At 45.6% G+C, this 25,921-nt stretch overlaps 2 long non-coding RNA genes across 2 annotated transcripts; both read right to left on the bottom strand.

Moving 5' to 3' along the window:
- Positions 1 to 10,968: 10,968 nt before the first annotated feature.
- On the bottom strand, positions 10,969 to 21,480 carry LOC141050864 (uncharacterized). The gene is made up of 3 exons (XR_012220546.1): positions 21,372 to 21,480; positions 15,764 to 15,846; positions 10,969 to 11,913 (listed from the first exon to the last, which is right to left on the bottom strand). It is a non-coding gene; the product is annotated as an uncharacterized lncRNA (long non-coding RNA).
- An 863-nt stretch (positions 21,481 to 22,343) lies between these two features.
- On the bottom strand, positions 22,344 to 23,348 carry LOC141050865 (uncharacterized). The gene is made up of 2 exons (XR_012220547.1): positions 23,168 to 23,348; positions 22,344 to 23,005 (listed from the first exon to the last, which is right to left on the bottom strand). It is a non-coding gene; the product is annotated as an uncharacterized lncRNA (long non-coding RNA).
- Positions 23,349 to 25,921: the final 2,573 nt, after the last annotated feature.

The following is a 25,921-nucleotide window of genomic DNA, read 5'->3' as shown; positions in this document are numbered from 1 at the left end:
AGGAAATCTGCTGCGGATCTGCAACAAATCCGAAACGTGTGCACATACCCTTAGAGTATAATGCAGCCCCTTCAGAGTATAATGTACAGTGGGTACGGAAAGTATTCAGACCCCTTTAAATTTTTCACTCTTTGTTTCATTGCAGCCATTTGGTAAATTCAAAAAAGTTCATTTTTTTCCTCATTAATGTACACTCTGCACCCCATCTTGACTGAAAAAACAGAAATGTACACAATTTTGAAAATTTATTAACAAAGAAAAACTGAAATATTACATAAGTACTCAGAAGGGAGATAAGAAAACAATCCACACAGAGGAGATTGGAACAAAACAAAATTCTCTAAACTGCATGCTCGCAAACGCCAGAAGCGTGCCAAACAAGATGGAAGAACTAGAAGCAGAAATATCTACAGGTAGCTATGACATAGTGGGAATAACCGAGACATGGTTAGATGAAAGCTATGACTGGGAAGTTGACTTATAGGGTTACAGTCTGTTTAGAAAGGATTGTAAAAATTGGAGGGGATGTAAAGTGTAAAGTATTGTCTAAAGTCCACTTTAAGGGAGGATGTTCTGCCCATTCTGTGCAGCAAGATATTTTTTAAGTGCTGTTCCAGCTATCGCCAGTAGGTGTAATAAGTTGCCTTTCTCTTTCTTATTCATGTGTTTTGAATCTTCTGTTTCCCTAAATGGTTAACTGATCAGAACCGCCCTTCTTCCTTCCCAGTTTTGCAGCATGTAACCATCTCACATGTGCTTAGATCTCTGCAAAACCACTGCTTATAACAAGCGGATTCCGGTAAGGTTTAATGCATTTATGTAAACTATGCTATGCATCTGTGTTAGCAGCCAAAATGCAGTCCCCCATTATATTTGCAATGCATGTTCAGCTCCTGTAATGCTATTACACTGCATGATAGTTATATGCATCCTCTGGTCAGTGAATGCAAAGCTGGCAGCCATTGGTTGTTTTAGATATCTCTTTCTCTTTTACTGCTGTGTATGTTGCATTGCTCAGCTTCTATATAATACATGCCATCGATATAACAGCATCCTGTATCATTGCTACTGTTGTGGTAGTACTGTGATATTGTCTGCCAGTACTGACATGCTGCATTATCTGTTTCTTATAGTTTTTACCTGAATCATCCATATCTGTGTACAACAATCCCTGAATCATCCATATCTGTGTACAACAATCCTTGAATCATCCATAACTGTGTTCAACAACCTCTGATATCATCTACTGTGTTCTACTACACCATCTGTTATCATCTCCCATTGTTGTCCATATCATCCCAATAAATAATAGACTTAAGCACCCACACAGTTTTGTTACTGGGAGTGGATGAAAGGTTTAGCCGTATGCTGGAATCCACACAGCATCATACGTGGAAGAAGGCAGAACAGAGGATATTAGTGAAGGGAATGAGGATGTCGAGTCCATATGGGTCGAAATACAAGGAGGGAAAAATAGTAACAAAATTCTCATTGGGGTCTGTTACAAATCCCCAAATATAGCAGAAATCATGGAGAGTCTACTACTAATGCAGATAGATGAAGCTGCAACCCATAATAAGGTCTTTGTTATGGGGGACTTTAACTACCAGGATATTAACTGGGAAACAGAGACCTGCAAATGTTAGGGACGGCGGAACGCACTAAATATTAAATTACAGAAAGTACGTTCGCTGCCCAGGGTCCACCGTGCAGAGGTGTTAAACTGCTGCTATATAATGGCAGACGCGCTATATGGCGGTATAGCACACGCGGGTTATACATCACCCGATGTGCGCTGGCGAGCTCTGTTAATCTCACAGAGACGCCTAATGTATAAATATAAATGCAGAGCCTGTTGACCTCACAGGTCTCAGCGGTGTGCACACACGGTATACGGTCACAGGACTAGGCCCAAGACTCAGGGTCAATGTCCATCTAGACCTATCGTGCGTGCGGCGTCGCTACCGCGGATGCCAACAAGTGCTGCTGACTGCTGTGCGGCGACCAACCCAGCCGCCACACGTCAATGCCCAAGAGGGGGTGCACTGTCGGACGCTAGTGCTGTAAGATGTGAACAGTGGCCTGTAGCACGCCACTGACTGGCGCTGACTCTATGACTAAGTCCCTATCCACACACGTAATATCAGAGGGAGGGGACCTTAATGAGTCATTCGCAGGCACATGCATTCGGCGCCTAACAGCGAAACACATAAAGGCAACAGGTTTCTGCTAATAACCAAAAAAAATTATCTTTCACAATTGGTGCTGAATCCAACCAGAGGAGCAGCACTTTTAGACCTAATACTATCTAATAGACCTGACAGAATAACAAATCTGCAGGTCGTTGGGCAGCTAGGAAATAGTGACCACAATATTGTGTAGTTTCACTTGTCTTTCGCTAGGGGGACTTGTCAGGGAGTCACAAAAACACTGAACTTTAGGAAGGCAAAGTTTGACCAGCTTAGAGATGCCCTTAATCTGGTTGACTGGGACAATGTCCTCAGAAATAAGAATACAGATAATAAATGGGAAATGTTTAAGAACATCCTAAATAGGCACTGTAAGAGGTTAATACCTTGTGGGAATAAAAGGACAAGGAATAGGAAAAACCCAATGTGGCTAAACAAAGAAGTAAGAGGGGCAATTAACAGTAAAAAGAAAGCATTTAAACTACTAAAGCAAGATGGCACCATTGAAGCTCGAAAAAATTATAGGGAGAAAAATACTTTATCTAAAAAGCTAATTAAAGCTGCCAAAAAGGAAACAGAGAAGCACATTGCTAAGAAAAGTAAAACTAATCCCAAACTGTTCTTCAACTATATCAATAGTAAAAGAATCAAAAGTGAAAGTGTAGGCCCCTTAAAAAATTGTGCGGAAAGAATGGTTGTAGATGACGAGGAAAAAGCTAATATATTAAACACCTTCTTCTCCACGGTGGAAAATGAAATGCTCGGTGAAATGCCGAGAGACAAAGAAAACCCTATATTAAGGGTCACCAATCTAACCCAAGAAGAGGTGTGTCACTGGCTAAATAAGATTAAAATAGATAAATCTCCGGGTCCGGATGGCATACACCCACGAGTACTAAGAGAACTAAGTAATGTGTTAGACAAGCCATTATTTCTTATATTTATGGACTCTATAGCGACGGAGTCTGTTCCACAGAACTGGTGCATAGCAAATATTGTACCAATATTCAAAAAGGGCTCTAAAAGTGAACCTGGAAATTATAGGCCAGTAAGTCTAACCTCTACTGTTGGTAAAATATTTGAAGGGTTTCTGAGGGATGTTATTCTGGATTATCTCAATGAGAATAACTGTTTAACGCCATATCAGCATGGGTTTATGAGGAATCACTCCTGTCAAACCAATCTAATCAGTTTTTATGAAGAGGTAAGCTATAGATTGGACCAAGATGAGTCATTAGACGTGGTATATCTTGATTTTTCCAAAGCATTTGATACCGTGCCACACAAGAGGTTGGTACACAAAATGAGAATGCTGGGTCTGGGGGAAAATGTGTGTAAATGGGTAAGTAACTGGCTTAGTGATAGAAAGCAGAGGGTGGTTATAAATGGTATATTCTCTAACTGGGTTACTATGACCAGTGGGGTACCGCAGGGGTCGGTGTTGGGACCTATTCTCTTCAACATTTTTATTAACGATCTGGTAGAAGGTTTACACTGTAAAATATCAATATTTACAGATGATGCAAAACTATGTAAAGCAGTCAATACAAGAGAAGATAGTATTCTGCTACAGATGGATCTGAATAAGTTGGAAACTTGGGCAGAAAGGTGGCAGATGCGGTTTAACAATGAGAAATGTAAAATACAATGATAAAATAAATGATAAATACACATGGGAAGAAGGAATCAATATCACCATTACACAATAAATGGGAAGCCAATGGGTAAATCTGACATGGAGAAGGACTTATCATAGAATCGTAGAGTTGGAAGGGACCCATCTGGTCCAACCCCCTGCTCAAAGCAGGATTCGCTAAATCATCCAAGACAGATGTCTGTCCAGCCTCTGTTTGAAGACTTCTATTGAAGGAGAACTCACTACCTCTCGTGGCAGCCTGTTCCACTCATTGATCACTCTAGCCGTCAAAAAGTTTTTTCTAATATCTAATCTGTGTCTCCTCCCATTCAGTTTCATCCCATTGCTTCTAGTCTTTCCTTGTGCAAATGAGAATAAAGATGGTCCTTCTACAATGTGACAGCCCTTGAGATATTTGTAGACAGCTATTAAGTCTCCTCTCAGTCTTCTCTTTTGCAAGCTAAACATTCCCAAATCCTGCAACCTTTCCTCATAAGACAGGGTTTGCAGACTGGTCACCATTCTGGTCGCTCTTTTCTGAACTTGCTCCAGTTTGTTGATGTCTTTTTTAAAATGTGGCGCCCAAAACTGGACACAGTATTCCAGATGAGGTCTGACCAAAGAGGAGTAGAGGGCAATAATGACGTCATGTGATCTAGACTGTATGCTTCTGTTAATACATCCTAGAATTGCATTTGCCTTTTTTGCTGCTGCATCACACTGTTGACTCATATTAAGTCTGTGATCTATTAGTATACCCAAGTCTTTTTCACATGTGCTGTTGCTTAGCCCTATTCCTCCCATTCTGTATAAGCATTTTTCATTTTTATTGCCCAGATGTAGTACTTTGCATTTTTCCCTTTTAAAGACCATTCTGTTAGTTGCTGCCCACTGCTCCAGTTTATTTATATCTTTTTGAATCCTCTCTCTCTCTTCTCTAGTATTAGCTATCCCTCCTAGCTTTGTATCATCAGCAAATGTAATCAGTTTACCCTCAATTCCTTCATCTAAATCGTTGACTTGGGGATCCTAGCTAATGATAAACTTACCTGGAGCAGCCAGTGCCAGGCAGCGTCTGCCAAGACGAACAGGATCATGGGGTGCATTAAAAGAGGTCTGGATACACATGATGAGAGCATTATACTGCCTCTGTACAAATCCCTGGTTAGACGAGTACTGTGTACAGTTTTGGGCACCGATGCTCAGGAAGGATATAATGGAACTAGAGTGAGTACAAAGGAGGGCAACAAAATTAATAAAAGGAATGGGGGAACTACAATACCCAGAGAGATTAGCAAAATTAAGATTATAAATATTATTTAGTCTAGAAAAAAGATGACTGAGGGGCGGTCTAATAACCATGTATAAGTGTTATGAATGAGTCACCGGAGGAGGAGAAAACAAAAATACAAGCTAAGTCCAGAAAACTGGAGAGGTTGGTAGCTATCGGATTGCAGACCCCTGATCCTATTCACCACAACTAACAGTAGCCATGGGGGGTTCCTACGGTGCCCTAGACCCCTCGTCACAGCCGGAGAACTACATAAGCCTAAAGAAGGAAAGGGGAAATCTAAACTGCCCCAGAGCAGACCCCAAAGCAATAGACAGCCCCCAACATGTATTGTCGGTGAAAAACAGATGAAAACACAAACACAGACAGAAAGACAGGCTGAGCAAACGATGGGGCCCAACTAACTAGATAGGACAGGACAGAAAAGATGCTGGCTGCAATCTGCAAAAAACCCTACAAAAATGTCCCAACCGTCTGATAGGAAAAAAGGCCCTGAAGTCGCTAGACTTCAAAATCACTATATCAGCACTCAGGTATATTCTGAAAACAGAGCAAAGAGATCAACTGATCAGAGACAAAAATGGAATTCAGCCAGTCCCAACCAGGACTGGCTGAATACAAACACTAAGGATACCAGACAAAATCTCATGGAATAATAGCAGGGCAAAACTTAGCTTTCAGTAGACAGGAACAAAAACTGGATGCCAGAGCTCAGAGCAGAAAGGATCACCAGCAAACCCTGCAGGGCGTCAGCTGCCTTATATGCACTCTGAAATTCCAGATGTCCAATCACACTTCGCCTGTTCAAATAACAGGTTCTTCCCATCCCAATCAATTTCACTACCTCTCTTCACCAGCAGAGGGAGTTCATCAGACATCAAAGGTGAAGGGGAAAATGAACTCACAACAGTACCTCCCCCTTGAGGAGGGGTCACCGAACCCTCATCCACGCCACCAGGGCGATCAGGATGGGCCCGATGAAAAGCACGAACCAATCTTTCGGCATGAATATCGGATGCAGGGACCCAAGAATTATCCTCCTGGCCATAACCCTTCCATTTAACCAAATACTGGAGTCTCCGTCTAACCAGACGAGAATCCAGTATCTTCTCAACCTCATATTCCACATTACCTTCAACCAATACAGGGTCAGGAGGTGCCACCACAGGAACTACTGGCTCAACAAACCTCTTTAACAGAGACTTATGAAACACGTTATAGATCTTGAATGTAACAGGAAGAGCCAATCGAAAAGAGACCGGATTAAGAATCTCCAAAATCTTGTAAGGTCCAATAAATCTAGGTTTAAACTTTGGAGAAGCCACCTTCATAGAGATATTCTTTGATGACAACCAAACCATATCACCCACCTTAAACCGGGGACCAATGGTCCTATGCCGGTTGGAAAACCGCTGGGCCTTTTCCTGGGAGAGAGACAACTTATCCACCACTTGGTCCCAGATCTGGTGCATTCTATCCACCACAGTGGAGAGAAGACTCCACTAGCCCTGAAGAGAATCGAGGATGAAACCCAAAGTTACAAAAAAAAGGTGACATCAAAGTGGCAGAACTAGCTCTATTATTTAAAGTAAATTCGGCCAAGGGCAAAAATGAAACCCAATTATCCTGATCAGCAGAAATAAAACATCTCAAATACGACTCCAAAGTCTGGTTTGTTCTCTCCGTCTGCCCATTGGTCTGAGGGTGAAACGCAGAGGAGAAGGACAACTGAATTCCCAGCTTGGAACAGAAAGTCCTCCAAAATCTAGAAACAAACTGAACTCCTCTGTCCGATACAATGTTCTCAGGAATCCCGTGCAAGCGAACCACCTGTTGCAAAAACAAGGGCACCAACTCTGAGGAAGATGGCAACTTAGGGAGTGGTACAAGATGGACCATCTTAGAGAATCTATCACAAATCACCCAAATAACAGTTACTCTCTGAGAGACAGGCATATCAGAGATAAAGTCCATTGAAATATGGGTCCATGGCCTCCTGGGCACCGGCAAAGGCATCAACAACCCATTAGAGCGAGAACAAGGTTTTGACTGGGAGCAGGTCCCACAGGACTGCACAAAATTCCTGACATCACGAGACAAGGCGGGCCACCAAAAAGACCGACTCACCAAATCTCTAGTACCAAAAATACCTGGATGACCAGCCAATGCGGAGCAATGAACCTCAGACATCACTCTCTTCCTCCACTGGTCAGGAACATACAATTTTCCAATGGGACAACGCTCAGGTTTGTCCTCCTGAAACTCTTCCAGAGCACGTCTCAAATCGGGCGAGATGGCAGAAAGAACTACCCCCTCACCTAAGATGGTAGCAGGCTTGGTCACAATAGGAGAATCAGCAAAGAAACTCCTAGAGAGGGCATCTGCCTTGACGTTCTTAGTGCCCGGAAGAAAAGAGACCACAAAATCAAAACGTGTGAAAAACAAGGCCCACCTAGCCTGTCTAGGATTCAAGCGTTTGGCCGACTCCAGGTAAATCAAATTCTTGTGGTCAGTAAGGACCACGACTTGATGTTTAGCTCCCTCCAACCAATGTCTCCACTCCTCAAATGCCCATTTCATGGCTAACAGTTCCCGATTCCCCACATCATAGTTACGTTCGGATGGGGAGAACTTTCAGGAAAAGAAAGCACAGGAATTAATTTTAGATGTTACAGGATCTTTTTGGGACAAAACAGCTCCTGCACCAATCTCAGAAGCGTCCACCTCTACCTGAAACGGGAGTGAGACATCAGGTTGCCACAAAACCGGGGCAGAAGTGAACCTTCGCTTCAGCTCCTGAAAGGAAGAAACAGCCTGCGGAGACCAATTCAGCACATCAGCACCCTTCTTAGTCAAATCAGTCAATGGTTTGGCAATACCAGAAAAATTAGCTATAAATTTACGATAAAAATTAGCAAAACCCAAAAACTTCTGGAGGGCCTTCAAAGAAGTGGGCTGAACCCAATCATAAATGGCCTGTACCTTGGCCGGGTCCATTTCAATAGTTGACGGAGACAAAATAATTCCCAAAAATGAAATCCTCTGTACACCAAAAAGGCATTTTGATCACTTGACATACAGGGAATTCTCCCTCAAAATCCGGAACACAGTCCAAATATGTTCCACATGAGAGTCCCAATCCTTGGAAAAGATCAAAATATCATCCAGATAGATGATCAAAAATTTATCCACAAAATCTCGGAAAATATCATTCATGAAGCACTGGAAGACAGAAGGGGCATTAGTGAGCCCAAAAGGCATCACCAGGTACTCAAAATGTCCCTCCGGAGTATTAAATGCCGTCTTCCATTCATCCCCCTTTTTAATGCGAATAAGATTATACGTCCCCCTGAGGTCCAGCTAGGTAAACCAGCAAGCACCTTTAACTCTGGAGAATAGATCAGAAATGCAGTCCCCCACACACACAGTATAGTGCAGCCCCCACACAGTATATCGCAGTTCTCCCACACAGTATAGTGCCGTCCCCCCCACACAGTATAGTGTCATCCCCCCACACACAATATAGTGCAGTCCCCGCACACACAGTATAGTGCAGTCCCCGCACACACAATATATCACAGTCCTCCCACGCAATATAGTGCAGTCCCCAATACAGTATAGTGCATTCCCCCTCACACACACAGTATAGTGCAGCAGGCAAACACACAAAATACAGTATAGTGCAGTACCCCCACACCCAATATAGTGCAGCACACACACAATACAGAATAGTGCAGTCCCCCATACACAGTATAGTGCAACCCGCCACTCACAGTATACTGCAGTCCCCCCACACAAAGTATAGTGCAGTCCCCCACACAGTATAGTGCAGCCCCTGCACACAAAGTATAATGCAGCCCCTGCACACAAAGTATAGTGCAGCCCCTGCACACACAGTATAATGCAGCCCCTGCACACACAGTATAGTGCAGCAAACACAGAGTACAGTATAGTGCAGTCCCCCCACACACAGTATAGTGCAGCAAACACATTCACACAATACAGTATAGTGCAGCAGACACACACACAGTAATGCAAACACACACAATACTTACCTCTCCTCCTCGTTCCCCTGCTGATCTGTCTTCTGCAGTGTATCTCAGCGTCTCATCAGCTCCACTGCTGGAAAACACAGTCAGAGGCAGAGGGGGAGTGATGGGAGAGGGAGAGTCATCTGACGCTCTCTCCTCCATCACTGCTTTCAACTGTCTATGGTACCGATAAGTTGAATGCGTAAAGGGGGTGGCGCCGAGCCCCACTTACTCAGGAGCTCCATAGAGGCCACTGGCTCACTGGCTGGGTTCCCTGGAGGACCGGGGGCCCTAGGAAGCTGTCTGGTCTGCCTGCCTCTAACGCCGACCCTGCTCATGCCTCTGCTGCGACCATCTTGCAGATGAGTACAGAGTAATGATCTCAGACCATGGGGAGGCAGCCAACAAAACAGAGGACATTGGGTAGTGACTATATTTTAGAACTGTATAGTCAGTGTCACATTTAATATAGGGGGTGCTTTAAATATTCCCCTGGCTGTTCTGAATGCTACCTCTGAAATGACGATGCCAGCGTTGAGAAGATACAAGGGTATGTTTCCAATTGCCGCATTACATCCGGATTAGCTGTGGGTTGAACGCTGCCTACAGCCGCAGCGTTCAATCCGTAGCGTCAAGATGTTACAGCATAGTGGAGGAGACATGTGGCGCGTCTTTTTAGACCGCAGCATGTCTGTTTACCTTGCGGAGACGCTCAGTCTCCGCAAGGTAAATAGCCTACTCTTTGTATACGATGCGGCGATTCCGGATGTGTTCAATGAGCACATCTGGAATCACCACGCGTACAGAAGGAGGCGGCGTTGAGGGTGGAGCGGGCTTTCCGCTGCGTTCAAAGCGCTGCAAGGACGCCAAGTGGAAACATACCCTAATACTGATCTTACAAAAATACACAGTAGGTTGATGGGAATAATTTCCACCACGAACATCCTTGACACAATGTTCAGATTATTTTTAAGCATTATTTAATTCAAACATATTAAATTGCCAAACACTCTGGGTACATGTTAATGATGAGCACTTAGCAGGGAGTGGATCGTCAGATCAGTCTCCGCGCATTACATCTGGTTTTCTAGATAACACTTCAATTAGATGGATGCCATTAATAAGCATTTGTTAAAGTCCATTTGATTTATGTTATTTTTATACTGTCACTAGTTTATGAAGCTGGTAAACGGCTCCTTATCCCCTTAACACATTTCACATATAGAACAATCATATTCAAGCAGAATTTTCCTTTAATTCATGTCATAATTGCCTTGTGCTCAGTGTCATTTCTGAAGCTTATAGTTAGTCTCTTAAGCTATTATATTACTTTTTTGGCACCTATAATTTTAACCTATCGAGGAATAGGAGGTATTCTCAATGCAAATAGACCCAGTATGTTGTCCTGAATGATGCACTCCACAATGCTAGGCTAAAGCTTAAAAGGCAGAGGGGTAACTATAATAAATGCAGGGGTTGCAATCATACCAGGTCCTGGAGCCTAAGTCCCTTTGGCTCATTTGAAAAGACCATTACTATTAAATACTTGCAATAATTAGAGGCCCCATTGGAGCTTTTGCATTGGGGTCCTCAATATTTAAGTTACACCATTGTCATAAGGGTTATGCTGTTGTTTAACAGTCAACCATATTATGGCTCCATGCAACCTCCAGATTGTTGCGATCATTGTGACCATACATGTTGCACTGATTAAAAGGACTCATATTAATAGCATCATATGGTTGATTAAATAAAGACAAATTGGAACTATTGGTAAGGAGCAGAGAGGTCTCATATGGAATGACTACAATGTGCAAACCCTTATCAAAATCAATACTTTATTAATCAATAATTAAAAAATGGACTAACGGTGCACCAGACACACAAACGGATTGTAATGCAGGTGTCTGGATGCAATGAGCGGAGATCATGAGGCAGGAAACAGTCACGGATTGATATAATTCTATAATTTTCAGTAGAAAGAATAACAATAATTTTAGAATAACAAAGAACGTCTTTAACTATTTAAAGTCAATGTTCTTTTTCACAAAATGTGGTGCACCCAGCCATGGGAGTCACCACATAAGTTCTCTCTAAAGCTCTGGCCCGTGGTCACCGGGTTTTCTCACTAGGCCGCAAGTCTCTTTCTGATGTAGTCTATCAAAGTCCGTTGCGCTGCCCAAGCACCAACTGACCTCCTCCCAACTTGACACCTCAATATCAGCTAACACCGATATAGTGGATGATAGCTGTAAGTGACGTTCACTCGTTCTGTTTCTAGGCAATCGCCGGCGGGCCTCGCCTGTCGCAGCCCCTTCACAGATCTTCTTGGCTTGACCATCCACTGAAGTCTCTTATGTTCTGGGCGGAGAGGACTAGGCCTCGACTTTTTCAGGCGACATCGGGCCTTGGAGGGCTTAACCAGGGCAGGGCGCATACTGATCGCCTACACTGTGACCAGTGTAGGCGATACTTAGAGGTCTTCTGTGGGGAATCCGGATGCTGCCAGGTGGTGACAAGCACCTGGATGGCGCAGACTTCCCACTGAGGCCTTTCACGCTCGTCTCAGGGGTGTCTCTGAAGCACGGGTTCTTCGCTCTCTTCCTTGGCGTCAAATCTCCTCGTGGTTTGGTGCCCAGTTCATTTATATGTCCTCCCTGTGAGTCATCTGATTCAGTCCAGCCTTGCAAATCTTCCAGCAAAATTTGGTTCCGCTTGATTTCGGCTGACCAGTAGATAGCAGTCTCTCCTCATTAATGGCACATCCTGGAAGAGTACAGCAGAGATATTACAGCTTCTTATTACAGAAAAACACTAAAAACATATATAGACAATGTGGATGATCCTGGAAAAAGCTCACTCACCCTACTGGACACCCATTTACTGAGACTCTGCCTAACAGTGGAGGTTGGCACCCTAGACAGAAGATAGTGGCGATCCAGCTCCTCAGCAGCTGTCCCTTGAATACCCCTAGTGGGCCCTAATCTATATACAAATGTAGTTTCACAATAAACATAATCATAGATTACTGACACTATTGTGTGGCAGGATAAGATGTGCCCCAAACTATACCCAACACAATATTTTTATATGAAAATGTGCGTGTAGTAGTCATCCAGGGAGGTCACTACACAGTCTTAAAATTAGATTAAGTAATAAAGTATTTATTTTAATAGTAGGGGTTTGCGTATGTTAGTCATTGATATTAGAAATTTCTCAAGTTGCGAGCGGTGACATCAGTAAGGTTATCACAGTTCATCGGTTTTGAACTGCGAAAGGTTACTGACATTAGCGTTTGTCACTGCAGCCGGAATCACATGCTACTCTCTGCATGTTCCAGCTGCCGTGTTGAGTGGTCACATTACTGATATCACTGCTCAGCATTGCATCCGAATGTAGCAGAGACGGGAATCACTGTGGGACGTGGGATGGATTTACGGCGGACCCCTTTGGATTATTTTATTTTTTAAAGGTAATACATGAATAAAAGAATGTAATTGTCAGGGAATGCTTTTTTACAATTAAAGGACGTGTGTGTGTGTTTATTGCTTTTGAATACAAGGCTAGTAATGGGGGTGTCAGATAAACAACTCTCCATTACTAACCTCTGGGCTTGATGTCGGTGGACATTACACAGCTGACATCAACCAAAAAAAAACTAAATCTAATGGATTCACCATTTCTGGTGTGGCTGAGGGCTGGTGTTATTAGTCTAGGAGGGGGCCAATTTCCTTTAAAATTTTAATAGGAGGGTGCATAGTTGCTAATGAGTGTATATTTTATTGGGTGAGGTCATTAACTTGTTAATGGGTGAGCTCACAGTGTGGTCTTATTATCTTTTCAATGATTGGTGCATAGTGGCTAATTATTTGTTAATAGTTTAGTGCATGTTTATTTACAGGTGAGCAATGTGAAGCATATATTATATTTATATAATATTGTTATTTTCAGGGAAGGTGTGATCTGCTGAAACAGTGAGGAGCAGGAGACATCTCGTACAGAGAACAGTAGTAGCTGGGATAAGTCATTGTGAAGATCTGGTGTAGGTGGAAAAGAAAAGAAAGAAAACACCAATAAGCAGATTAGATGTCTCATCAATTGATCACTGGATGTAAATATTGATTTTACATGAATACTACATAGCTTGCGGAGAACTTATGGAATTAACTCTTGCATTTGCAATGCGATGATGCGATGTCCTTGCATCTAGTATCCGTATGACATCCGTATGCAATGCCATTCTAACATGAGCTATTACATACAACAGTTCTCTGTCATTAACACTTCAAAACATAGATTGATAGATAGCTGGCAATTGATCTGCCGCATACAGTATAATCACAGAGTGAAAGGTTGGAATAGAATAGATACTGTATATACACATAGAATAGGTGTATGTGTATATATATATATATATGTTAGTGAAACACATGTATATATATATATATATATGTCTTTATAGTTCATACAGAGCCAATTAAAAGAATAGCCAGTAATTCATTTGTCGGCTTCTGTAAAATCACTGCAGGAGCCGACAGGATAGAAGAGATTTATTACATACAGTAAATCCATATAGAATAGTTAGGTATATACATGTCAGTGACAAATATAATTAGTATAGTGCGTGTGCAAAATTCTCGACATGTATTTAATGAATAAAAGGTTATTTTATGGAAAAAATGGAGTGGGGTCCCCCTATAATTAATAGCCAGCAATGGCTATGCAGACAGCTGAAGGCTAAAAACATCTTTTGTGAATTCCCAGGCTCTGACTTCTGAGCCGAAGCTCCCCCTGCTCCCTCCGGTGGTTACTGGAGGTAGTGGAGCTGGCTAGATTGACAGAGATTTGCCACCTGATGATGATGATGACGATTGGAGATCTGAGGTTAAGGATTGGAGTATTTAAGTCTGCAGACTTCCTGCAATCCCTGCTGGTGATTGCTTTCCTGTGCATTCAGAGGTCTGATGTCTCCTGCCCTGTTCCTGTATTGTTCAGCTAAGTGATTCATTTGCTAATCCTTTGCATCTGATCTGGTTTTGCCTATCTCTGCTTGTTGTGTGGGTTCAGCTTGCTCCTGCTGGGGGTTGTGCCGGACCACCGCTCCATATGTTACTGCTTGTGTCAGTTTGTTCAGTCCCCTGTTATATTGGTCTCTTTTGCTTTGCTTCCAGTTAATACCGGAGTGCTGATATAGTGGGGGCGAAGTCGTGTGACTTCAGTGTTTTTGTGTATATCAGATGTGTTGGATTTTTCAGGGTTTTTTGCGTGATTGCAGACAGTGTCTTTTCTTTCCTATCCTGTCTAGTCAGTTTGGGCCCCATCATTTGCTCAGTCTATTTTTCTGCATGCGTTTGTGCTTCATCTTGTCTCACCGACAATATATGTTTGGGGCTATCTATTCCTTTTGGGGTCTGCTCCGGGGCAGTTTAGATTTCACCTTTCTTGCTTTAGGCTTAGTTAGCTCTCCGGCTGTGCTGAGGCATCTAGGGCATTGTAGGTACGCTCCACGGCTACTGTTAGTTGTGTGGATAGGATCAGGGGTCTGCAATCCAATTAGTTACCAACCTCTCTGGTTTTCTGGTGGCTTAGCCTGTTCCTACCATCCTCCTCAGTGACCCATTCATAACAAACATCAGCTCTCAGCCGCCCCAGATGCATTAATTCTGGCACATAGCCTTGCTCTTCCCACTGCCCTGTAGCAGTGGCATATGGGGTAATAGTTGGCGGGATGATGTCACCTTTCAGGTGGCATCAAGCCCCGAGGTTAGTAATGGAGAGGCGTCGATAAGACACCCCTATTACTAACCCCATAGTAAAATTGTAAAGAAAACACAGACACACATTAAAAAAATCCCTTATTTGAAATAAAGACACAGACTCCTTTATTATTCTTAATTAAACCATACTTACAAACTCACCTAATCCATGCAAAGCCCTCGTATCACATGATCATAAGTATTCAGACCCTTTGCTCAGTATTGAGTACCCTTTTGACCTAGTACAGCCATGAGTCTTCTTGGGAATGATGCAACAAGTTTTTCACACCTGGATTTGGGGATCCTCTGCATTCTTCCTTGCAGATCCTCTCCAGTTCCATCAGGCTGGATGGTGAACGTCAGTGAACAGCCATTTTCGGGTCTCTCCAGAGATGCTCAATTGGGTTTAAAGGTGTCTGAATACTTTCCATACCCACTGTATGTACTACCTATATGGAAAAGATTGAGAAGCTACACTCTAGAGTGTCATGATGGCAATGGCTAAAGCAGAGCAGTTTTACTAACCTCACATATTTTGAAGAAGACATAACCTAGCATTACGACCCCTCAGGAGTACATGATAAGGATGCAGCTTTGTGAAAACGGGTGAATGATAATTCTATTGTTTGTTTCACAAATGATGTTCTCTTTCCAATTCCCATTTGATTTTACATGAGAATACCGTTATGGTTTAATAGTATCATTGAACACAGTGACAGTTCTGAGCAAACATTACCATGTGTTACCATAATGGGCTCTTCAGTTGCTAAGGTAATATAGGCAGCGGGTCCAAAGTCTCCACAAGTGCTCCTGATAAATGCAACTAATAAAGCTGTTGTTAGCATTTACAGTCATCATACCTGTGGCAGGATGTAAACACTTCACATTGTATCAAGGGTACAGCAACGAAGCGCCACGGGCCTTGTTTTCTGATTTTGCTCTCCTATAAAAGGGGACAGAGTTCGAGGCCATATCCTTTGGGAGGAAAGTATGTTGCAGAGATCGTGCATACACATTGTGACATCCCCGCGATAACCCTGATACTACAGTGCTGTGCAAATTAATTGGGACAAAGCATTTTTTTAAGAAAAATCGTAAGTTGGTTACCAGTCAGTGATTCAAACCAGTTTTAACGGCTTTGAACAGGTGTGAGTGCCTGGTCAAAGCAGTTAAAACTGGTTTGAATCACTGACTGGTAACCAACTTACGATTTTACTTAAAAAAATGCTTTGTCCCAATTAATTTGCACAGCACTGTAAGTTAATGCTATACCGCGGTTGCTGCTGTCCTATTGACAAGATGATCCCATGTTCTTTTTTTTTTTTTTTTTTTTTTTTTAAGATCACTGGTAAAAGCTATCTCTAAAACATCCCTGACATCACATAATTTATCTGATGGATGTATTCTGACATTCGAGGTCACTAGCTTTGCTGAATATTTCTGGGAAATTTGATTTTAAAATGTTCCAAGTCTCCAATTTCCTCTGAAAAGTCGTGTCTGGATTTCTTACATTTCCTAAGATTGTATCCAATCCCTTTCAAGCTAATTCATGTGAATACACCCTTAAAAATGTCAAAGTGACCAAAGCATTATAGTCATTAGAAATACTAAGTTCACCTTCTTTGAATTCTATGGTTTTAGGTTTCAGGGCATAATAAAAAAAAAAATCAATAATCTTAGAGAAGGGAAACAGAATGGGACGAATTGGAGAATATATACTGTAACTTTTATTCAGTACTAGCTGAAGAGCCCGGCGTTGCCCGGGCATAGTACCTAACTGTGGGTCCCGCTGTCTTCCTTAACATCCCCGCTCTCCACCCGCCGTCCCGTTCTATCCCTCCGCAGCCGCGCTCTACATCCATGTCCCGATGTCCCTCCACAGCCCCGCTCTCTTCGTCCACAGCCCTGCTCTCCCGCTCTCTCCCTCCACAGCCCTGTTCTCTTCCTTCACAGCCCTGCTCTCCCCGTCCACAGCCCCGTTCTCTTCCTTCACAGCCCTGCTCTCTCCGTCCACAGCCCCTTTCTCTTCCTTCACAGCCCTGCTCTCCCTGTCCACAGCCCCGTTCTCTTCCTTCACAGCCCTGTTCTCCCGCGCTCTCCGTCTACAGCCCCATTCTCTTCCTTCACAGCCCTGCTCTCCTGCTCTCTCCCTCTACAACAGGGGTCTCAAACTCGGCAGAGTAAATGGGCCGCACATAAAAAAAAAATTCCAGCTGGGGGGCCGCATTCCTTTCAAACTTAATACACCCCGTACACTCGTGGCTCCGCACACCCGTACACAAGCGGCTCCGCTCCGTACACCTCATACACACAGGGCTCTGCTCCATACACCTCGAACACACAGGGCTCCACTCCGTACACCTCATACACACAGGGCTCCGTACACCTCGTACACACATGGCTCTGCTCCATACACCTCATACACACAGGGCTCCGTCCACCTCGTACACACACGACTCCGCTCCATACACCTCATACACACAGGGCTCCGCTCCTTAGGGCCCCGTCACACATAGCAACTCACCAGCGATCCCGACAACGATATCAACATGTCAGGATCGCTGGTGAGTCGCTACATGATCGCTGGTGAGCTGTCAAAGAGACAGCTTCACCAGTGATCAGGACCAGCGACGCCGAGTGCGTGGCCTCGCTGTGTGCTTTAGTTACCAGCGCGCTGATGCAGGGAGCTGGTAACTAAGGTACACATCGGGTTTCTAAGGGACGTGCGTCACTTAGAAACCCGATGTGTACCTTAGTTACCAGCTCCCTGCATCAGCGCGCTGGTAACTAAAGTACACAGAGGGTTTCTAAGTACAGCGCAGTGCTTAGAAACCCTGTGTTTACCTTAGTTACCAGCTGATCGCTGGCCTCCCGCCTGTCACACGCAGCGATGCGTACTGGCCAGCGGGAGACCAGCGACCAAAAAAATGTCCAGAGCTTTCCTACAGCGATCAGCGATACCGGCAGGGGGGCCAGTCGCTGATCGCTGTCACACACAGCGATCTCGCTGGTGAGATCGCTGTTATGTCACAAAACTTGTGACTCAGCAACGATCTCGCTAGCGAGATCGCTATGTGTGACAGGGCCCTTACACGTTGTACACACAGGGCTCCACTCCTTACACCTCGTACACACAGAGCTCCGCTCCGTACACCTCGAACACACAGGGCTCCGCTCCGTACACCTCGTACACACAGGGCTCCGCTCTGTACACCACGTGCACACAGGGCTCTGCTCCGTACACCTCGTGCACACAGGGCTCTGCTCCGTACACCTCGTGCACACAGGGCTCTGCTCCGTACACCTCGTGCACACAGGGCTCTGCTCCGTACACTTCGTACACACAGGGTTCCGCTCTGTACCTCGTACACACAGGGCTCCGCTCCGTACACCTCGTACACTCAGGGGTCGGCTCCGTACACCACGTAAACACACGGCTCCGCTCCGTACACCTCGTACATACAGTGGCCCGCTCCGTACACCTCATACACACAGGGCTCTGTACACCACGTACACACAGGGCTCCGCTCCGTACACCTCGTGCACACAGGGCTCTGCTCCGTACACCTCGTGCACACAGGGCTCTGCTCCGTACACCTCGTGCACACAGGGCTCTGCTCCGTACACCTCGTACACACAGGGCTCTGCTCCGTACACCTCGTACACACAGGGCTCCGCTCCATACACCTCATACACACATGGCTCCGCATACCTCGTACACACACGGCTCTGCTCCATACACCTCGTACACACAGGGCTCCGCTCCTTAGGGCCCCGTCACACATAGCGACTCACCAGCGATCCCGACAATGATATCAACGTGTCAGGATCGCTGGTGAGTCGCTACATGACCGCTGGTGAGCTGTCAAACAGACAGCTTCACCAGCGATCAGGACCAGCGACGCCGAGCGTGCGGCATTGCTGTGTACTTTAGTTACCAGCACGCTGATGCAGGGAGCTGGTAACTAAGGTACACATCGAGATTCTTAAGGGACGTGCGTCACTTAGAAACCCGATGTGAACCTTAGTTACAAGCTCCCTGCAGCAGCGCGCTGGTAGCTAAGGTACACAGAGGGTTTCTAAGCACAGTGCAGTGCTTAGAAACCCTGCGTTTACCTTAGTTACCAGCTGATCGCTGGTCTCCCGCCTGTCACACGCAGCGATGCGTGCTGGCCAGCGGGAGACCAGTGACCAAAAAAATGTCCAGGGCTTTCCTACAGCGATCAGCGATACCGGCAGGGGGGCCGGTCGCTGATCGCTCTCACACACAGCGATCTCGCTGGTGAGATCCCTGTTACGTCACAAAACTTGTGACTCAGCAGCGATCTCGCTAGCGAGATCGCTATGTTTGACGGGGCTCTTACACGTCGTACACACAGGGCTCCGCTCCTTACACCTCGTACAAACAGGGCTCCGCTCCTTACACCTCGTACACACAGGGCTCCACTCCGTACACCTCGTACACACAGGGCTCCACTCCGTACACCTCGTACACACAGGGCTCCACTCCGTACACCTCATACACACAGGGCTCCGCTCCGTACACCTCGTACACACAGGGCTCCGCTCCATACACTTCTTACACACAGGGCTCCGCTCCGTACACCTCGTACACACAAGGCTCCGCTCCGTACACCTCGAACACACAGGACTCCGCTCCGTACACCTCGTACACACAGGGCTCCACTCCGTACACCTCATACACACAGGGCTCCGCTCCGTACACCTCGTACACACAGGGCTCCGCTCCATACACTTCTTACACACAGGGCTCCGCTCCGTACACCTCGTACACACAAGGCTCCGCACACCTCGAACACACAGGACTCCGCTCCGTACACCTCGTACACACCTCCGTACACCTCGTACACACAGGGCTCCGCTCCGTACACCTCGTACACACAGGGCTCCGCTCCGTACACCTCGTACACACAGGGCTCCGCTCCGTACACCTCGTACACACAGGGCTCCGCTCCGTACACCTCGTACACACAGGGCTCCGCTCCGTACACCTCGTACTCACCGGGCTCCGCTCCGTACACCTCGTACTCACCGGGCTCCGCTCAGTACACCTCGTACACACAGGGCTCCGCTCCGTACACCTCGTACACACAGGGCTCCGCTCCGTACACCTCGTACACACAGGGCTCCGCTCCGTACACCTCGTACACACAGGGCTCCGCTCCGTACACCTCGTACACACAGGGCTCCGTACACCACATACACACATGGCTCCGCTTCATACACCTCATACACACATGGCTCCGTCCACCTCGTACACTCACGGCTCCGCTCCGTACACCTCGTACACACAGGGCTCCGCTCCTTACACGTCGTACACACAGGGCTCCGCTCCTTACACGTCGTACACACAGGGCTCCGCTCCTTACACGTCGTACACACAGGGCTCCGCTCCTTACACGTCGTACACACAGGGCTCCGCTCCTTACACGTCGTACACACAGGGCTCCGCTCCTTACACGTCGTACACACAGGGCTCCGCTCCTTACACGTCGTACACACAGGGCTCCGCTCCGTACACCTCGTACACACAGGGCTCCGCTCCGTACACCTCGTACACACAGGGCTCCGCTCCGTACACCTCGTACACACAGGGCTCCGCTCCGTACACCTCGTACACACAGGGCTCCGTACACCACATACACACATGGCTCCGCTTCATACACCTCATACACACATGGCTCCGTCCACCTCGTACACTCACGGCTCCGCTCCGTACACCTCGTACACACAGGGCTCCGCTCCTTACACGTCGTACACACAGGGCTCCGCTCCTTACACGTCGTACACACAGGGCTCCGCTCCTTACACGTCGTACACACAGGGCTCCGCTCCTTACACGTCGTACACACAGGGCTCCGCTCCTTACACGTCGTACACACAGGGCTCCGCTCCTTACACGTCGTACACACAGGGCTCCGCTCCTTACACGTCGTACACACAGGGCTCTGCTCCGTACACCTCGTACACACAGGGCTCTGCTCCGTACACCTCGTACACACAGGGCTCTGCTCAGTACACCTCGTACACACAGGGCTCTGCTCCATACACCTCAAACACACAGGGCTCTGCTCCATACACCTCAAACACACAGGGCACTGCTCCGTTCACCTCGTACACACAGGGCTCTGCTCCGTACACGTCGTACACACAGGGCTCTGCTCCATACACCTCAAACACACAGGGCTCTGCTCCATACACCTCGTACACACAGGGCTCTGCTCCGTACACCTCGTACACACAGGGCTCTGCTCCATACACCTCGTACACACAGGGCTCTGCTCCATACACCTCAAACACACATGGCACTGCTCCATACACCTCAAACACACATGGCACTGCTCCATACACCTCAAACACACATGGCACTGCTCCATACACCTCGAACACCCAGGGCTCTGCTCCATCCACTCTGTAAACCCCTCTTGACCCCACGCAAAAACTTACCTTCATCCTGTACCATGACAACCAGCACACAGACAGCAGCGTCTGTCCTGCACACACTGAGGCCCCTGATCATGTGACCCCTGACTCCTCCCCCTCCTGTGACCTCAGTGTGTGCACACAGAACAGCCAATGACATTGCTGCTCCTGAATGTGTGCCTTCCCCCTGCCTCAGGGAGTAAACACATGTGGTGCACCACGGGCCGCAGATGCTTGCCTCAGGGGTTGCATGCGGCCCGCGGACCACGTGTTTGAGACCCCTGCTCCACAGCCCCGCTCTCCATGCACCATACGCGGTGACGCCGGGACCAGGAGAGAGAGGTGCGTAGATTGTTCTTTGGACTAGAGTGAGCGGAGCTGAGCGAAGTGGGCGGAGCTAGAGCAGAGCTGCAGCGCATGTGATTTGGCGGCCTGTGGGGGGTGTGGCCTAGCGTGGCCAGCGTCGTCGGAGCTTGCCGGAGTGGGCGGAGCTAGAGCGGAGCTGCAGCGCGTGTGATTGGGTGGCCTGCGGGGCGTGGCCTAGCGCTGTAGTAGGCCGCAGTAGAAACCGGGGACTAAATTTAGGCCGGGAAGCTGCAGGGGAGAGGGGGAATAGCAAGGTTGGTGACGGGGAGCGCTGACTGAGCCGGGACTGGGCTGGGAGGGTGCTGGCACTATTCGGCCCCTGTACTGAAGACTGTCTTCCTCACAGCCCCGCTCTCCATGCACTGTCCTGCTGTATCCGTCCTCAGCCCTGCTCTCCCTCCGCGTCCCACTCTGCTGCTTCGTGATTAGTTGGTGATACACACACACACAATCTATATATATATATTTAACCCTCCATCAGGCGCAATATAGATTCTCCTCAGTTCATACGCAATGTGCCTGACAAGCACAGGTCAGAAAACCACCTATAGTAGCTACATATTTCAATTTCAGGACTATAGAAGTAGTCAGTGACCTTCATAGGAATGTATTAAAAGAGATTACACCAAATCAGATGCAAAAAAAACCCATTTATTAACCATAAACTTATTAAAACTAAAAGTACCACTTTTCGGTAGTACCGCCAAATAGGCTCCAGTTATCTTTACTTAACTATTGCTTAAAAATAAAATTATGGAAAAAAACTTAAAGGATATTGCACTTAGATGTTACTTAATTATTTTCTACTCATCTTCAGTGGTTTCAATTGCAGCAGAAGCAGCACAGGTACACTTAGAAAAGCAAGGCTGGCAGACGAAAGTTGCATGGGAAAGGCAGATTGATTCTTTACATATTTTGCAGTCATATTTAGAAAGCCTTCTGAAACCAGATACAAATGAGCAGGTAGTACAACTGCGTCTTTTAGAAGGTGGTAGAGTCGGTGTTTGTTCTGGAACGTCCTTGGGACGTCCTTTGTATTTTTATCTTTGCCCAAATTATAAGCTAGATCTGTGTCTGTTTCCTCTGTATCAGTGTCATCACCATCCTGCTCTGTTCCAGAATCAGTGTTACATTCTGCTACCTCATCTTCAGATGAAATGTCACTAGATTCCTCTAAATCCTCAGTTACTGCTGGTTCTTCCTCATCATCTTCTAACAAAAAAATCTTCATTTCTTCTAAATGAAGGGGTTTAGATGAATCATACTGTTTTCTGGCCATTGCAGCAGAAAATCTGAAGCAAGAGAGAAAGAGTATGTGTTAGGGCGCAATGTGCCTTAGAAGCCACCCTCCTTTTGTCTAAGAAAACAGTACTTATGTACACTAACTTAGCATTAATCCTTCATAAAACAAGCTAAATACACAATCGTGATGAATAAAAAAAGAAAATACTAACCTTTCAATTTGTGTTGAAATCAGGCGCAATGTGCCTGAGAAGCCAAAGTGTTGATATCTGCTCACTAGAAGGTCTGCTGAGTCACTGTGATATCAGGTTTCACAGAGCCTGTAGAGTCAGGAGATAACTAGGAGGGGTGGGGTTTTCTGATAAGTGGGCAAGGAGAGAGAAGTGAAACTAATTACTGCGTGCCTGTCAGATCTATTGCGCCTGACGGAGGGATATATATAGATAGATAATTATATATAGAGATTATATAGATATAGATATAGAGATATAGAGAAATTATACATATAGAGATTAAAATATTAAACATATTAAAGTGAGTTCTCTATTAAAAAAATGCACTGTATCTTGACAAATTAATTCAGGTAAAGTTTTTTGAGTTCTGTTGTTTAGCTTAAATAAAATTAAGGCAGGTGTTGTGACCAGTGTCAGACTGGGATGCCAAGGGCCCACCAGTGTCCAACTCCACTTTTCAGATGCATGCATATGTGACATTATCCTCAATCACAAATTTATATAACAACTAGATGGAGGCCCGATGCTATCGCATCGGGAGGGCAGTAATGTCACGATGGGGGCAGGCTTTGCAGCGTTGAGAATCCCCCCCCCCCCCATGTGTTCACCCACCTATCCACTCTCTCTTTCCCCATGTGCTGACTTCTCCCGTCTGTGCTTTCTTCTTTGACCTGTCTACCCCATGTGCTATCCCCCTTGTCTGCTGTCGCTCTCCTTCCTGTGCTGTGTTCTCCCCTCATGTGCTGTCCTGTTTGAGCTGTATTGTTTAACCCCTTTACCCTCAAGGGTGGTTTGCACGTTAATGACCGGGCCAATTTTTACAATTCTGACCACTGTCCCTTTATGAGATAATAACTCTGGAACACTTCCATGGATCCCAGTGATTCTGACACTGTTTTCTCGTGACATATTGTACTTCATGTTAGTGGTAAAATTTCATTCATATAACTTGCGTTTATTTGTGAAAAAAAGTAGAAATTTGGCAAAAATTTTGAAAACTTCGCAATTTTCCAACTTTGAATTTTTATGCCCTTAAATCACAGAGATATGGCACACAAAAAACTTAATAAATAACATTTCCCACATGTTTACTTTACATCAGCACAATTTTGGAACCAAATTTTTTTTTGTTAGGAAGTTATAAGGGTTAAAAGTTGACCAGCGATTTCTCATTTTTACAACATATTTTTAGGGACCACATCACATTTGAAGTCACTTTGAGGGGTCTATATGATAGAAAATACCCAAAAGTGACACCATTCTACAAACTGCACCCCTTAAAGTGCTCAAAACCACATTCAAGAAGTTTATTAACCCTTCAGGTGCATCACAGGAATTTTTTGAATGTTTAACATTTAACTTTTTTTCACAAAAAATTACTTCAGGTCCAATTTTTTTTATTTTACCAAGGGTAAGGCTAATTTCACACTTGCTTTTTTTTGCAGCGCGTTTTTCCCGCAAAAAACGCATTGAAAAAACGCATACAAAAGCATACAACTGCTGCATTTTTTTCAAGCATTTTTATGAGCATGCATGAAAAAAACGCAGCGTTTTTATGCGTTTGTATGAGTTTTAGTGCGTTTTTACCGCGTTTGCGTTTTTTCCAAACATTAGGTGGCCCCTCACACTAACCCAAACCATGACTTTACTAACCCTAACCCTAACCCTGACCCTAACCCTGACCCTAACCCTAAACCAAACCATACTTAACCCTAACCCAAACCCTAAACCCTAACTAACCCTAAACCTAACCCTAACCCTAACCCTGAACCTAACCCTAACCCTGAACCTAACCCTAACCCTGAACCTAACCCTAACCCTGACCCTAACCCTGACCCTAACCCTAAACCTAACCCTAACCCTAACCCTAACCCTGACCGTAACCCTAAACCTAACCCTAAACCTAACCCTGACCCTAACCCTGACCCTAAACCTAACCCTAACCCTGACCCTAACCCTGACCCTAACCCTTAACCAAACCATACTTAACCCTAACCCAAACCCTAACTAACCCTGACCCTAACCCTAACCCTGACCCCCCTTAACTAACCCTAACTCTAACCCAAACCCCTAAATTCCATGGTTAACAAAAAAAAACGCATGTGCAAAAAAACGCATACATAAGCATGCCAATGCACACATATGCGCACCCATAGACTTATAATGGGTGTCTTGCTGTAAAAAAACGCATTGCGCACGCATGCGTTTTTTTGAGGCAAGTCGGACACCCAAAAAATGCAACAGGATGCATTTTGTGCGCCCGAGCGCATACCGCAAAAAAACGCATGCGCGGAAAAACGCGTACAAACGCATGTGTATGCGCACATAAGCGCATCCCATGCAAAGTATAGGAAAAAAAACGCATGCGCTATTTAGCGCTAAAATACCGCGAAAAAAAACGCAAGTGTGAAACCAGCCTAACAGGAGAAATTGGACAACAAAGGTTATTGTGCAATTTTTCCTGAGTATGCTGATACCTGATATGTGGGGGGAAACCACTGTTTTCTGTGCATGGCAGAGCTCAGAAGGGAAGGAGCGCCGTTTGACTTTTTAAATGCAAAACTAGCTGGAATTCAGATCGCCATTTCACGTTTGGAGAGCCCCTGATGTGCCTAAACAGTGGAATCCCCCCACAAGTGACCCCATTTTGGAAACTAGACCATCCAAGGAACTTATCTAGATGTGTGGTGAGCACTTTGAACCCCCAAGGGCTTCACAGAAGTTTATAACGCC

This window comes from Dendrobates tinctorius, unplaced genomic scaffold, assembly GCF_039654945.1.
Source record: "Dendrobates tinctorius isolate UK_male_01 unplaced genomic scaffold, ASM3965494v1 ptg000154l, whole genome shotgun sequence".
In the NCBI taxonomy this organism is placed as follows: domain Eukaryota; kingdom Metazoa; phylum Chordata; class Amphibia; order Anura; family Dendrobatidae; genus Dendrobates; species Dendrobates tinctorius.
The sequence above is the reverse complement of the archived record's forward strand: the minus strand, read 5'-3'. Positions and strand labels throughout refer to the sequence as shown.